General features: G+C 38.9%; 1 pseudogene; it reads left to right on the top strand.

The window, feature by feature from the left end:
- The first annotated feature begins 4,532 nt into the window (after window positions 1–4,532).
- Window positions 4,533–5,554, top strand: LOC133084808 (vacuolar protein-sorting-associated protein 36-like; annotated as a pseudogene).
- Window positions 5,555–15,089: the final 9,535 nt, after the last annotated feature.

Genomic DNA, 15,089 nt, shown 5'->3' with positions numbered 1-15,089 from the left:
GGATACTTGCTGCATTCCCAGAACTCTGCAGTGTGTTGGGATGGAACATAAAAATAGCCTTCTCTCCTGCAGGGGACACATCTTGATTAGAAATCTTGAAATATTTTCTCAGTTGCATTTTCCATGGAAGGGACTAGATTTCAAACCAGGCAGCTGGCAAACAGTCACATGGTTTTTCATCTTGCTGGCCCTGACATCTCATGAGAACAACTTAAAATGCTTACAAATACTCTTTCATTACAGGAGCTTAGCAGGGTGTTAGAGTGGATCCACCCATCTCTGGGCCATAATTCTGCATATGCCATCGTGCTCAGTGATTGAAGCAAACAGCACTCACGGGTCTTGGAATTCCACCATGTTGTTTGCCTCTACGTTCCCTGGTAATTATTCCAGGTGGGGTCTTTAAGATCCAGTTCCTCCCTCCTACACTGTTGGTGGGAATATAAATTGGTACACTCACTATGGAGAACAGTGTGGAGGTTCCATAGAAAACTAAAAATAGAGTCACCATATGATCCTGCAATCCCACTCCTGGGCATATATCCAGAGAAAACTCTAATTCGAAAAGATACATGCACCCCAATGTCCAGAGCAGCACTATTTACAATAGCCAAGACATGGAAGCAACCTAGCGTTCATCTACAGATGAATGGATAAAGAAGATGTGGTATAGATACACAATGGAATATTACTCAGCCATAAAAAAGAATGAAATAATGCCATTTGCAGCAACATGGATGAACCTAGAGGTTATCAAACTAAGTGAAGTAAGTCAAAAAGAAGCAGACAAATATCATATATCACTTATATATGGAATCTAAGATAGAATACAAGTGAACTTATTTATGAAACAGAAATAGACTCACAGACATAGAAAACAAACTTATGGTTACCAAAGGGAATTGCAGTGGGGTGGGTGAGGGGCAGGAGGGGGAAGAGATAAATTTGGAGTCTGGGATTAACAAATACACAATACTGTGTGTAAAATAAATAAACAACAAGGACCTACTATATAGCACAGGGAACTATATTCAATGTCTTGTAATAACCTATAATGGAAAAGAATCTGAAAAAGAATATATTTATGTGTGTGTGTGTGTGTATAACTGAATCACTTTGCTGTACACCTGAAACTAACATGACATTGTAAATTAACTACATATTTAAAAAAAAAGGTTAAATAGGGACTTCCCTGGTGGTCCAAGTGGCTAAGACTTCATGCTCCAAATGCAGGGGGCCCTGGTTTGATCCCTGGTCAGGGAAGTAGATCCCACATGCTGCAACTAAGAGTTCGCATGCCATATGCCACAACTAAAAAAAAGACCCCACATGCCACAACGAAGATCCTGCACGTGGCAATGAAGACCTGGTGCAGACAAATAAATAAATAATTTTAAAATACATAAATAAAAATTTTAAAAGGTTAAATAAAATCCAGTTCCTCAGACCTACTTTATCTTGCATAACTGAAAGTTTATACCCATTGAATAGCAACTTCCCACATCCCCTTCACCCTGCCCTGGCAACTACCATTCTACTCTCTGCTTCTACGAGTTTGACTATTTTGTTAAGAGGGTAGATCCCATGTTAAATGTTCTTATCATAATAAACAAAACAGAACAAAACCCATTCCTTGTCTTGGGCAGAGGGCTTGGTGATCTAGAGTAAGGCTACTTCAGCCCATGCTTAGAGCATCAATTAATCCACTCATGATATCTCAGACAGGGGCAGCTTGTTCACGTCCTCAACAAATATTTATTGTGCACCTACTATGTGCCAGGCACAGTGCTAGTTCTGGCTGACAATGATGACCACACAGGCATGTTTCCTTCCATTATAGAGTAATTCTCTCTCCAGTGGAGGGGAGAAATAAAAAACATAAACTAATTATTATAAATGAATGATACGAATAAAATTAACAGTGTGCTGGATGAGGAAATGGTGCAGTAGGGGTGGAAACCAAGCGAGGAGACCTATTTTACATAGGGAGGCTAGAGAAGGTCTTTCTAAGAAGGTGACCTTTAACATGAGACCTGAAAAACAGGGAATTAAATGGAGTCTGAAAATACATATGATCCCACAGGAAAGGGAAATATTCATAGGAATGTGGTGATTGACTATCAGTGTCGAGTGAGAACCATCTCTATGCTTGCCTCCCCTTCCAAAGCCCCTAGACTTTGCTCCCTGTAGGCATCTAGAGACACTGAACTGGACCTTAGAGGGAGACAGGAGAAATGGTGGCCACTGCGATTTCAAGGAGACGTAATAACAATACACTCTATGCTGCTACGGACATTTCCTTGTATTTTGAGCCTCGATCTTATCCCTGAGCTCCAAACTATCAGATTCTGTTGTGTGCATGATGTTTCCATATGGCTGTCTAATATACACTTGAAATTTATCAGGTCTAAAACAGAACTCAATTTTCTGCCTGGGATTCCCTTACCTTACATATGATACCAACATCTACCCATAGCACAAGTCAAAACACATAGTCATTCTTGATTTTTTTCTTTTTCTCATCTCCTTCATGAAATACATTAGCAAGACTCTATCACCAGTATATATCCAGAACTATCCACTTCTCTCCTTCTTCAAGACCACCACCATGGTCCAAGGCCACCACCATGGTCCAAGCCCCCAGTGCCTGTACTGCTGCAACAGCCTCCTACAAGTTTCCTTGCTTCTGTAATTGTTTCCTCTACAACCAATTTTCCACAGCATAGACAGAGTGATTATTGTAATGTTAAATCAGGTCTTCTTAATCCCCTTTGTAAACCATTCAAGGGCTTCCATGGCCTTCATAATCCCTGAAAAGCCATTGATCCATACCTTCCTCAGATCTATCTCAGACCATTCACCTTGCTCCTGACTCTCAGCTTTGCTCACTACTCTCTGGTCATACTGAGCTTTTGTTCTTTACTATTCAGGCTCATTCCAGCCTTTTAGTAGGTGCTCAGCCAATGGTTTTAACATTTTCAACAATACATTAAAATGATCCTACACCATGACCAAGGGGGATTTATTCCAGAGATGCAAGGATGGTTCAATATCTGCAAATCAATGTGATATACCACATTAACAAATTGAAGAATAAATCATATGATCATCTCAATAGATGCAGAAAAAACTACTGACAAAATTAAACATCATTTATGTTAAAAATCCTCGACAAAATGGGTATAGACAGAACAAACCTCAACATAATAATGACCATGTATGACAAACCTATAGCCAACATCATACTCAATGGTGAAAAGCTGAAAGCATTTCCTCTGAGATCAGGAACAAGGATGCCCACTCTCGCCATGTTTATTCAACACAGTATTGGAAGTCCTAGCCACAGCAATCAGACAAGAAATAAAAGGAATCCAAGTTGGAGAGGAAGAAGTAAAACTGTCACTGTTTACAGATGACGTGATACCATATATAGAAAATCCTAAAGATGCCACTAAAAAACTATTAGAACTACTAAATGAATTCAGTAAAGTTGCAGGATACAAAATTAATATACAGAAATCTGTTGTGTTGCTATACACTAGCAATGAACTAACAAAGAGAGAAATTAATAAAGCAATCCCAATTACAATTTTATCAAAGAGAATAAAACACCTAAGAATAAATTTAACCAAGGAGGTGAAAGACCTGTGCACTGAAATATATAAGACACTGATGAAAGAACTTAAAGAAGACACAAACAAATAGAAAAATAGTCTGTGCTCTTGGATTGGAAGAATTAATATTGTTAAAATGTCCAACTATCCAAAGCAATCTACAGATTCAGTGCAATCCTTACAATGGCATTTTTCACAGAAATAGAACAATCCTAACATTTGTATGGAACCATTAACACCCCAAATAGCCAAAGCAATCTTGAAAAAGAATAAAGCTGGAGGCATCATGCTTCCTGATTTCAAAATACATTATAAAACTAAGTAATCAAAACAGTATGGTATTGACATAAAAACAGACACATAGATCAGTGGAACAGAGTAGAAATTCCAGAAACACACACATATTTGGTCAATTAATTTATGCCAAAGGAGCCAAGTATATACAGTGGGGAAAGGATGGTCTCTTCAAAATATGGTGTTGGGAAAACTGAACACATACAAAAGAATGAAACTGAAGCACTATCTTCTACCATACACAAAAATCAACTCAAAATGGATTAAAGATTTGAATGTAATACCTGAAAGCATAATACTCCTAGAAGAAATCATAGCGAGTAAGCTCTTTGACGTTGGTCTTGGCAATAATTTTTGGACTTGGCACCAAAAGCAAAGGCTGCAAAAGCAAAAATTAAAGAGTGGGACGACCTCAAACTAAAAAGCTTCTTCGTAACAAAGAAAACCATCAACAAAATGAAAGGCAACCTACTAAATGGGAGGGGGTTATCTGATAAGGGGGTTAATATCCAAAAAATATAAAGAACACAACTCATTAGGGCAAGAAACGATCCACTTAAAAATGGAACTGAGGTAGGGTGCACATCTATGACGGCGAGGAGAAAAAATTTGATGCTGGGGCCCTCCTTCTTAGTACACACCGTCTAATCTGGAGAGATCAGAAAAATCATGAATGCTGCATGGCTATTCCTCTTTCCCAAATTGTGTTCATTGAAGAACAGGCAGCTGGAATTGGGAAAAGTGCCAAAATAGTGGTTCATCTTCACCCAGCTCCTTCTAACAAAGAACCTGACCCATTCCAGAGTAGTAAGAACTCCTACATCAAGCTTTCCTTCAAAGAACATGGCCAGATTGAGTTTTACAGGCATTTATCAGAGGAAATGACATACAGAAGATGGGAGAATATGCCAGTTTCCCAGTCGTTACGAGCAAATAGAGGACCCCAGCCAGGAAGAATAAGGGCTGTAGGAATTGTAGGTATTGAAAGGAAACTGGAAGAAAAAAGAAAAGAGTCTGACAAAAACATTTCTGAGGCCTTCGAAGACCTCAGCAAGCTAATGGTCAAGCCTAAGGGAATTGGTGGTGTTATCAAAATCCATTGCTAATAAGATTAAAGACAAGCAAGGTGACATCACAGAAGATGAGACCATCAGGTTTAAATCCTATTTGCTGAGCATGGGAATAGCTAACCCGGTTACCAGGGAAATCTACGGCTCAGGCACACAGTACCACATGCAGCTGGCCAAACAGCTGGCTGGAATATTGCAGGCGCCTTTGGAGGAACGAGGGGGAATAATGTCACTCACGGAGGTGTACTGTTTAGTAAACCGAGCTCGAGGAATGGAATTGCTCTCACCAGAAGATTTAGTGAATGCATGCAAGATGCTGGAAGCACTGAACTTACCTCTCAGGCTCCGTGTGTTTGACAGGGGCGTCATGGTAATTGAACTTCAGTCCCACAAGGAGGAGTAAATGGTGGCCTCAGCCTTGGAGACGGTTTCAGAAAAGGGATCTCTAACATCAGAAGAGTTTGCTAAGCGTGTGGGAATGTCTGTCCTCCTGGCTAAAGAAAGGTTGCTTCTTGCCGAGATGATTCAGTGGAAGGCTTGCAGTTTTACCCAAATTTATTTATGACACAGAGCTAAGAGTTTTGTATTTGAAATAACTTGTTACCGGTATACTTGCCTCATGCAGAAGTTGTATGGCATTGAGCTAAGGGTAAACCCTGATAAACTGAGAATTTACTGGAACTTCGCAGTATAATATAAAACGCTTTTAATTTCTACGTAAATATTATGATCCAGGAAGCTTCTTTAGGATAAATATAGGAAAATATAGAAAGATGAATGCCAATATGAATTTGAAATCATGCTACAGTTGTATAGAAACTCTCAGAGTTTAACTTGAAATATGGTGGATTTTAACTTGATCTTCAAATCTGACCATTTTTTAAAGAAGAGGATTTAGTTCATGGGGGAAAAAATAGAGAAGTTACATGTTTGGACAGGTTAGATCATTATTTTGGTGTGATAAAAATTCACCTGAATTATAAATGAGGTTTTTCTCTGCATTTAATGTGCACATTTGGGGGGATTTTCATGCAACAACTTATACCTACAGTGTAGTTTAAGAACCTGACAACACTGGAGCAAAATATCCAACTGCAGGATATCATCTGAGGCTCTCCCTAAGGGCTTTTAGAAGCAGCCATAGGCATGTCTTCAGCAGACCAAATAAAGCACCTTAAAAAGAGAGAGAGGGCTTCCCTGGTGGCACAGTGGTTGAGAATCTGCCTGCCAATGCAGGGGACACGGGTTCAAGCCCTGGTCTGGGAAGATCCCACATGCCGTGGTGCAACTAAGCCCATGTGCCACAACTACTGAGCCTGTGTGCCACAACTACTGAAGCCTGCACGCCTAGAACAGTTGTGCTCCCCAACAAGAGAAGCCACCACAATGAAGCCCGCGCACCGCAAGGAAGAGTAGCCCCCGCTTGCCGCAACTAGAGAAAGCCTGTGCACAGCAATGAAGGCCCAACGCAGCCATAAATAAATAAATAAATAAATAAATTTAAAAAAAAAAAAAGAGAGAGAATTTTATCTGACTTACGTATATATAATATGACTAGTTTGTTTTTTTTTTTAAGTGATGATTTCATGGCTGGCATTTAAAGAATGCAACTATGTCATTTTGTTTTAAAAATGCTATGGATTTTGAAAGTGAATTAAAGAGCTGTATAGACATGCCCAGAGATATGGTTACAGATTTGGGAAGTAGACGCTTCAGGATTTCCCTAGGATTGTTTTGTGGGTAGAGGGACCGGGAGAACCTTTAACATGCTTTACAGGAAACTTGGTGCTCTTGTACCTCAAAGCCAAGGATGGAAAATAGAGAGTGGGAACATAATATGTCTCCTTTTCCTTCCCTAAAGAAGGAGTTTCAGTGCTGAACTTTTAAAATCTTTCTATCATATTCTAGCAATATTTTTTCCTTTACCCCACACATTATAAGTTGTGTGGAGAAACTATCTCGCTAAAAAGTATTACTGAGATAACAGAAACAGGCTAATATATTGAATCTAGATTGCTTGAGTTTTCCAGTGGACTGCCTGACTTTGTTACTGCCACACGGCGTACGGTACGTTGGCATTACCTCAAACTCAGGGACCCCACAGAGACAGAAGGAGAACCCCTTTCTAAGACTGAGTTGGCAGTGGAAGGTAGTGATGGGTTTTGTCCAAGCCTCTAGAAGGGATAGTATCTGTACTGAGAGAACCTTTGAGACCAGGAGGCGGGGATACCCAGGCTCAGACCCTGGGATCCGGGAGACGTCCTGGCTAAGAGGTGGAGGGCCACTGCCAATGCCCTTTGGGGAAGGTCCAGGGATCCTCAGCTGCAGACCCAGGGAATCCCTCCAAGTGCAGCCAGTCAGTCCCCGATCCCTGCCTGCTCCCTGTCGCTGCTTCACATCCTCCAGTGTCACGGGAATGTTGTGGCCGAGGCATCCTGCCTTAGCCTTCATTTTCCGAACCTGTCACTGATTCCACGTTGTGAGGACAGATCCTTTAATTCCCCCATTGCTCAGCCTCAGGTTTGTTTGGGGGGAAATTCGGTGTCTGGCTGCCCAAGTCTTTCCGGCCATTGTGTATGGTTGCTTGTATATCACTCCTCTCTCTGGGATGCACTTACTCTCCCACTGCCCTGGCAAACTTGTATGTGTACAGGCATGCACACACACACATACACCTGATCTAGCTAAGGTTTTTTTAAAACTACACAGAAAAATAATGTGTTTCACTAGTTGGAATGAGCTGCAACTAAGATTGTTTGAGCTACTGGGTCTGGCTCCAATGGTCCGGATTCATTATGGCAAACTCATATAATTCAGAATATTTATTTACACTACTGTGACAACACATTAACAAAAATGGAGCAGTCTGAATTGTAAAAGTGAACTAAAGAGGAAGAAAAGTGACATGGATATATTTTGCAAATGTCACATTAGTTAAAAAACAGGTATGATTGATTTTATTGTTTTAAAGTGGGCATTCTTCAGTTTCCAGACCTCAGTGTGTATATTTTTATCCTTTTTTTTTTCTTTGTTTTTACCAAATAAGGTGTCATTTTGGTCCTTTTTGGTAGAGGTTATGTTTAAATACAACCAATCAGGCCCTAAGTGCAAAAAAGTTCTGTCTTGGTGCTTATCAGTGTTATAGTATTATTTTTTGCTTTTCTAACTTTGCTCTTAGAAGCATAAATCTGTTTGTAGCTTTATGGTAATGGAATATTTCTAGTCACATACTGTCAAAAATTTTTTTACATTGTACAAGAATGTTTTCAGTGTTAAATGATTGGTATTAAGGTATACCAATCATTTTGCCAATACTGCAAAATTTAAAAATGACTTTTTCTTAACTAGGTGTTCTTTTTAAATACTCTTTGAAAAATTGATTAAAATAACCCTTTAGTCAGAATAAGCCCATGTGTTAAGATTTTTTTCTTTTAGATTTTATAATCAGGAGTTGATTATAAATATTTATGACCTCAAGCTCTTACTATTTTAGTTGTTTTAAAACAATGGGAAATGGCTCACAAACTTTTTAAAAATTCTTGATGTGAATTCCACTGTTGATTGACTGTGTATGTTTATGTGAATGTACTATCTCTTGTTCCCTGTTACCAGACTAAACCAACCAGCCATGGATTTATCATGCTGTCACTCTCATGCTCAAATACATAAAATGGTTCTCCTTTACCCAACAGTCTCAGAGTTTCCATTGTGGTACAATAGAGTCACAGCTCAGAAGGTGGGTGGGTTTTTAGGGCCGTGCTAAGGATGGAATTGAGCATGCTCAAAACGGTCCTTGAAAATCTCTATATAATCTTACAATTCAAATGCCAGTAGAGTTATACATGGGTATGAATATTTTATGAATATAGTAAGTAGAATATATAATAAAAAACTACATATCAACAGTAGACTTTTGTAGTACCAATAATTAAACTATTTAAATCTGTCCTTTTCACTTTGCTGATAGGTATGGTTGAATTTTTGTAAATTTATTGCTAATCCCATCCCTTATGATAGATCTTAAATGTAAGCTCCACAGGAGCAGAGATTTTTATCTGCTTCGTTCATGGATGCATCCTCAGAGCCTTCAGTAAGGACTGGCACACAGTAAGCATTCAATAAATGGCTACCGAATGAATGACAAAAAAAAAAAAGGTTAGATAGCCTCATTCACCAGAGGGCAGACAGCAGAAGCAAGAAGAACTACAATCCTGCAGCCTGTGGAACAAAAACCACATTCACAGAAAGATAGACAAGATGAAAAGGCAGAGGGCTAGGTACCAGATGAAGGAACAAGGTAAAACCCCAGAAAAACAACTAAATGAAGTGGATATAGGCAACCTTCCAGAAAAAGAATTCAGAATAATGATAGTGAAGATGATCCAGGACCTCGGAAAAACAATGGAGGCAAAGATCGAGAAGATGCGAGAAATGTTTAACAAAGACCTACAAGAATTAAAGAACAAACAAACAGAGATGAACAATACAATAACTGAAATAAAAACTACACTAGAAGGAATCAATAGCAGAATAACTGAGGCAGAAGAACGGATAAGTGACCTGAAAGACAGAATGGTGGAATTCACTGCTGCGGAACAAAATAAAGAAAAAAGAATGAAAAGAAATGAAGATAGCCAAAGAGACCTCTAGGACAACATTAAATGCAACAACATTTGCATTATAGGGGTCCCAGAAGGAGAAGAGAAAGAGAAAGGACCAGAGAAAATATTTGAAGAGATTATAGTTGAAAACTTCCCTAACATGGGAAAGGAAATAGCCACCCAAGTCCAGGAAGCACAGCGAGTCCCATACAGGATAAACCCAAGGAGAAACACGCCGAGACACATAGTAATCAAAATGGCAAAAATTGAAGACAAAGAAAAATTATTGAAAGCAGCAAGGGAAAAACGACAAATAACATACAAAGAAACTCCCATAAGGTTAACAGCTGATTTCTCAGCAGAAATGCTACAAGCCAGAAGGGAGTGGCATGATATACTTAAAGTGATGAAAGGGAAGAACCTACAACCAAGATTACTCTACCTGGCAAGGATCTCATTCAGAATTGATGGAGAAATCAAAAGCTTTACAGACAAGCAAAAGCTAAGAGAATTCAGCACCACCAAACCAGCTCTACAACAAATGTTAAAGGAAATTCTCTAAGTGGGAAACACAAGAGAAGAAAAGGACCTACAAAAACAAACCCAAAACAATTAAGAAAATGGTCATAGGAACATACATATCAATAATTACCTTAAACATGAATGGATTAAATGCTCCAACCAAAAGACACAGGCTTGCTGAATGGATACAAAAACAAGACCCATGTATATGCTGTCTACAAGAGACCCACTTCAGACCTAGAGACACATACAGACTGAGAGTGAGGGGACGGAAAAAGATATTCCATGCAAATGGAAATCAAAAGAAAGCTGGAGTAGCTATACTTATATCAGATAAAATAGACTTTAAAATAAAGAATGTTACAAGAGACACAGAAGGACACTACATAATGATCAACGGATCAATCCAAGAAGAAGATATAACAATTATAAATATATAGGCACCCAACATAGGAGCACCTCAATACATAAGACAACTGCTAACAGCTATAAAAGAGGAAATGGACAATAACACAATAATAGTGGGGGACTTTAACACCTCACTTACACCAATGGACAGATCATCCAAAATGAAAATAAATAAGGAAACAGAAGCTTTAAATGACACAATACATCAGACAGATTTAATTGATATTTATAGGACATTCCATCCAAACACAGCAGATTACACTTTCTTCTCAAGTGCGCACAGAACATTCTCCAAGACAGATCACATCTTGGGTCACAAATCAAGCCTCAGTAAATTTAAGAAAACTGAAATCACATCAAGCATCTTTTCTGACCACAACACTATGAGATTAGAAATGAATTACACGGGGAAAAAAACGTAAAAAACACAAACACATGGAGGCTAAACAATACATTACTAAATAACCAAGAGATCACTGAAGAAATCAAAGAGGAAATCAAAAAATACCTAGAGACAAATGACAATGAAAACACGACGATCCAAAACCTAAGGTATGCAGCAAAAGCAGTTCTAAGAGGGAAGTTTATAGCTATACAAGCCTACCTCAAGAAACAAGAAAAATCACAAATAAACAATCTAACCTTACACCTAAAGGAACTAGAGAAAGAAGAACAAACAAAACCCAAAGTTAGCAGAAGGAAAGAAATCATAAAGATCAGAGCAGAAATAAATGAAATAGAAACAAAGAAAACAATAGCAAAGATCAATAAAACTAAAAGCTGGTTCTTTGAGAAGATAAACAAAATTGATAAGCCATTAGCCAGACTCATCAAGAAAAAGAAGGAGAGGACTCAAATCAATAAAATTAGAAATGAAAAAGGAGAAGTTACAACAGACACCTCAGAAATACAACACATCCTGAGAGACTACTACAAGCAACTCTATGCCAATAAAATGGACAACCTGGAAGAAATGGACAAATTCTTAGAAAGGTATAACCTTCCAAGACTGAACCAGGAAGAAGCAGAAAATATGAACAGATCAATCACAAGTAATGAAATTGAAAATGTGATTAAAAATCTTCCAACAAACAGAAGTCCAGGACCAGATGGCTTCACAGGTGAATTCTATCAAACATTTAGAGAAGAGCTAACACCCATCCTTCTCAAACTCTTCCAAAAAATTGCAGAGGAAGGAACACTCCCAAACTCATTCTACGAGGCCACCATCACCCTGATACCAAAACCAGACAAAGATACTACAAAAAAAGAAACTTACAGACCAATATCACTGATGAATATAGATGCAAAAATCCTCAACAAAACACTAGCAAACAGAATCCAACAACACATTAAAAGGATCATACACCATGATCAAGCGGGATTTATCCCAGGGATGCAAGGATTCTTCAATATATACAAATCAATCAATGTGATACACCATATTAACAAATTGAAGAATAAAAACCATATGATCATCTCAGTAGATGCAGAAAAAGCTTTTGACAAAATTCAACACCCATTTATGATAAAAACTCTCCAGAAAGTAGGCATAGAGGGAACCTACCTCAACATAATAAAGGCCATATATGACAAAACCACAGCCACCATCATTCTCAATGGTGAAAAACTAAAAGCATTTCCTCTAAGATCAGGAACGAGACAAGGATGTCCACTCTCACCACTATTATTCAACATAGTTTTGGAAGTCCTAGCCACCGCAATCAGAGAAGAAGAAGAAATAAAAGGAATACAAATTGGAAAAGAAGAAGTAAAACTGTCACTGTTTGCAGATGACATGATACTAAACATAGAGAATCCTAAAAATGCCACCAGAAAACTACTAGAGCTAACCAATGAATTTGGTAAAATTGCAGGATACACAATTAATGCACAGAAATCTCTTGCATACCTATACACTAATGATGAAAAATCTGAAAGAGAAATTATGGAAACACTCCCATTTACCATTGCAACAAAAAGAATGAAATACCTAGGAATAAACCTACCTAGGGAGACAAAAGACCTGTATGCAGAAAACTATAAGACACTGATGAAAGAAATTAAAGATGATACAAACAGATGGAGAGATATACCATGTTCTTGGATTGGAAGAATCAATATTGTGAAAATGACTATACTACCCAAAGCAATCTACAGATTCAATGCAATCCCTATCAAATTACCAATGGCATTTTTTACGGAACTAGAACAAATCATCTTAAAATTTGTATGGAGACACAAAAGACCCCGAATAGCCAAAGCAGTCTTGAGGGAAAAAAACGGAGCTGGAGGAATCAGACTCCCTGACTTCAGAGTATACTACAAAGCTATAGTAATCAAGACAATATGGTACTGGCACAAGAACAGAAACATAGATCAATGGAACAAGATAGAAAACCCAGAGATAAACCCACGCACCTATGGTCAACTAATATATGACAAAGGAGGCAAAGATATACAATGGAGAAAAGACAGTGTCTTCAATAAGTGGTGCTGGGAAAACTGGACAGCTACATGTAAAAGAATGAAATCAGAACACTCCCTAACACCATACACAAAAATAAACTCAAAATGGATTCAAGACCTAAATGTAAGACCGGACACTATAAAACTCTTAGAGGAGGGCTTCCCTGGTGGCACAGTGGGTAAGAATCTGCCTGCCAATGCAGGGGACACAGGTTCGTGCTCTGGTCTGGGAAGATCCCACATGCCGCGGAGCAACTAAGCCCGTGAGCCACAACTACTGAGCCTGCGCGTCTGGAGCCTATGCTCCGCAACGGGAGAGGCCGCGACAGCGAGAGGCCCGCGCACCGCGATGAAGAGTGGCCCCTGCTCGCCACAACTGGAGAAAGCCCTCGCACAGAAATGAAGACACAACACAGCCAAAAATAAATAAATAAATAAAATTAATAAGAGGATTCCCAGCCATTGGTCACTGGGGATGCTTTAAAAAAAAAAAAAAAAAAAAAAAACTCTTAGAGGAAAACATAGGAAGAACACTCTTTGACATAAATCACAGCAAGATCTTTTTTGATCCACCTCCTAGAGTAATGGAAATAAAAACAAAAATAAACAAATGGGACCTAATGAAACTTCAAAGCTTTTGCACAGCAAAGGAAACCATAAACAAGACGAAAAGACAACCCTCAGAATGGGAGAAAATATTTGCAAACGAATCAACAAAGGATTAATCTCCAAAATATATAAACAGCTCATGCAGCTCAATATTGAAGAAACAAACAACCCAATCCAAAAATGGGCAGAAGACCTAAATAGACATTTCTCCAAAGAAGACATACAGATGGCCGAGAAGCACATGAAAAGCTGCTCAACATCACTAATTATTAGAGAAATGCAAATCAAAACTACAATGAGGTATCACCTCACACCAGTTAGAATGGGCGTCATCAGAAAATCTACAAATAACAAATGCTGGAAAGGGTGTGGAGAAAAGGGAACCCTCTTGCACTGTTGGTGGGAATGTAAATTGATACAGCCACTATGGAGAACAGTATGGAGGTTCCTTAAAAAACTAAAAATAGAATTACTATATGATCCAGCAATCCCACTACTGGGCATATACCCAGAGAAAACCATAATTCAAAAAGACGTATGCACCCCAATGTTCATTGCAGCACTATTTACAATAGCCAGGTCATGGAAGCAACCTAAATGCCCATTGACAGACGAATGGATAAAGAAGTTGTGGTACATATATACAATGGAATATTACTCAGCCATAAGAAGGAACGAAACTGAGTCATTTGTTGAAATGTGGCTGGATCTAGAGACTGTCATATAGAGTGAAGTAAGTCAGAAAGAGAAAAACAAATATCGTATATTAACGCATGTATGTGGAACCTAGAAAAATGGTACAGATGAACCGGTTTGCAGGGCAGAAGTTGAGACACAGATGTAGAGAACAAACGTATGGACACCAAGGGGGGAAAACCGCGGTGGGGTGGGGATGGTGGTGTGCTGAATTGGGCGATTGGGATTGACATGTATACACTGATGTGTATGAAATTGATGACTAATAAGAACCTGCAGTATAAAAAAACAAAGAAAAAAAATGGAACTGAATAGACATTCTTCCAAAGAAGACATACAAATGGACAACAGATACAGGAAAAAGTGTTCAACATCACTAATAATCAGGAAATGCAAATCAAACCCACAATGAGATGTTACCTCATACCTGTTAGAATAGCTATTATCAAGAAGACAAGAAATAAGTACCAGAGAGGATGTGGAGAAAAGGAAACCCTTGTGTGCTGTTGATGGGAATGTAAACTGGTGCAGCCACTATGGAAAACAGTATGGAGTTTCTTCCAAAAATTAAAAATAGAACTACCATGTGATACAGCAGCCCCACTTATGGGAATTTATCCAAAAGAAACAAAATCGCTCTCGAGCGGGTCCCCAGCAGCTCGGGCAGCAGGAGGAGAGGCAGCGGCTAGGCAGCCCAGCTTCGTGAAAGGTCAGATCCGCCGAGGGGGCGGTGAAAGAGGAGCCCAAGAGGAGATCGGCGAGGTTGTCAGCTACACCGGCTCCTGCAAAAGTGGAAACGAAGCCCA

Source organism: Eubalaena glacialis, chromosome 2 (genome assembly GCF_028564815.1).
Source record: "Eubalaena glacialis isolate mEubGla1 chromosome 2, mEubGla1.1.hap2.+ XY, whole genome shotgun sequence".
Lineage (NCBI taxonomy): Eukaryota > Metazoa > Chordata > Mammalia > Artiodactyla > Balaenidae > Eubalaena > Eubalaena glacialis.
Note: the sequence above shows the minus strand (reverse complement) of the source record. Positions and strands in the feature narration are given on the sequence as shown.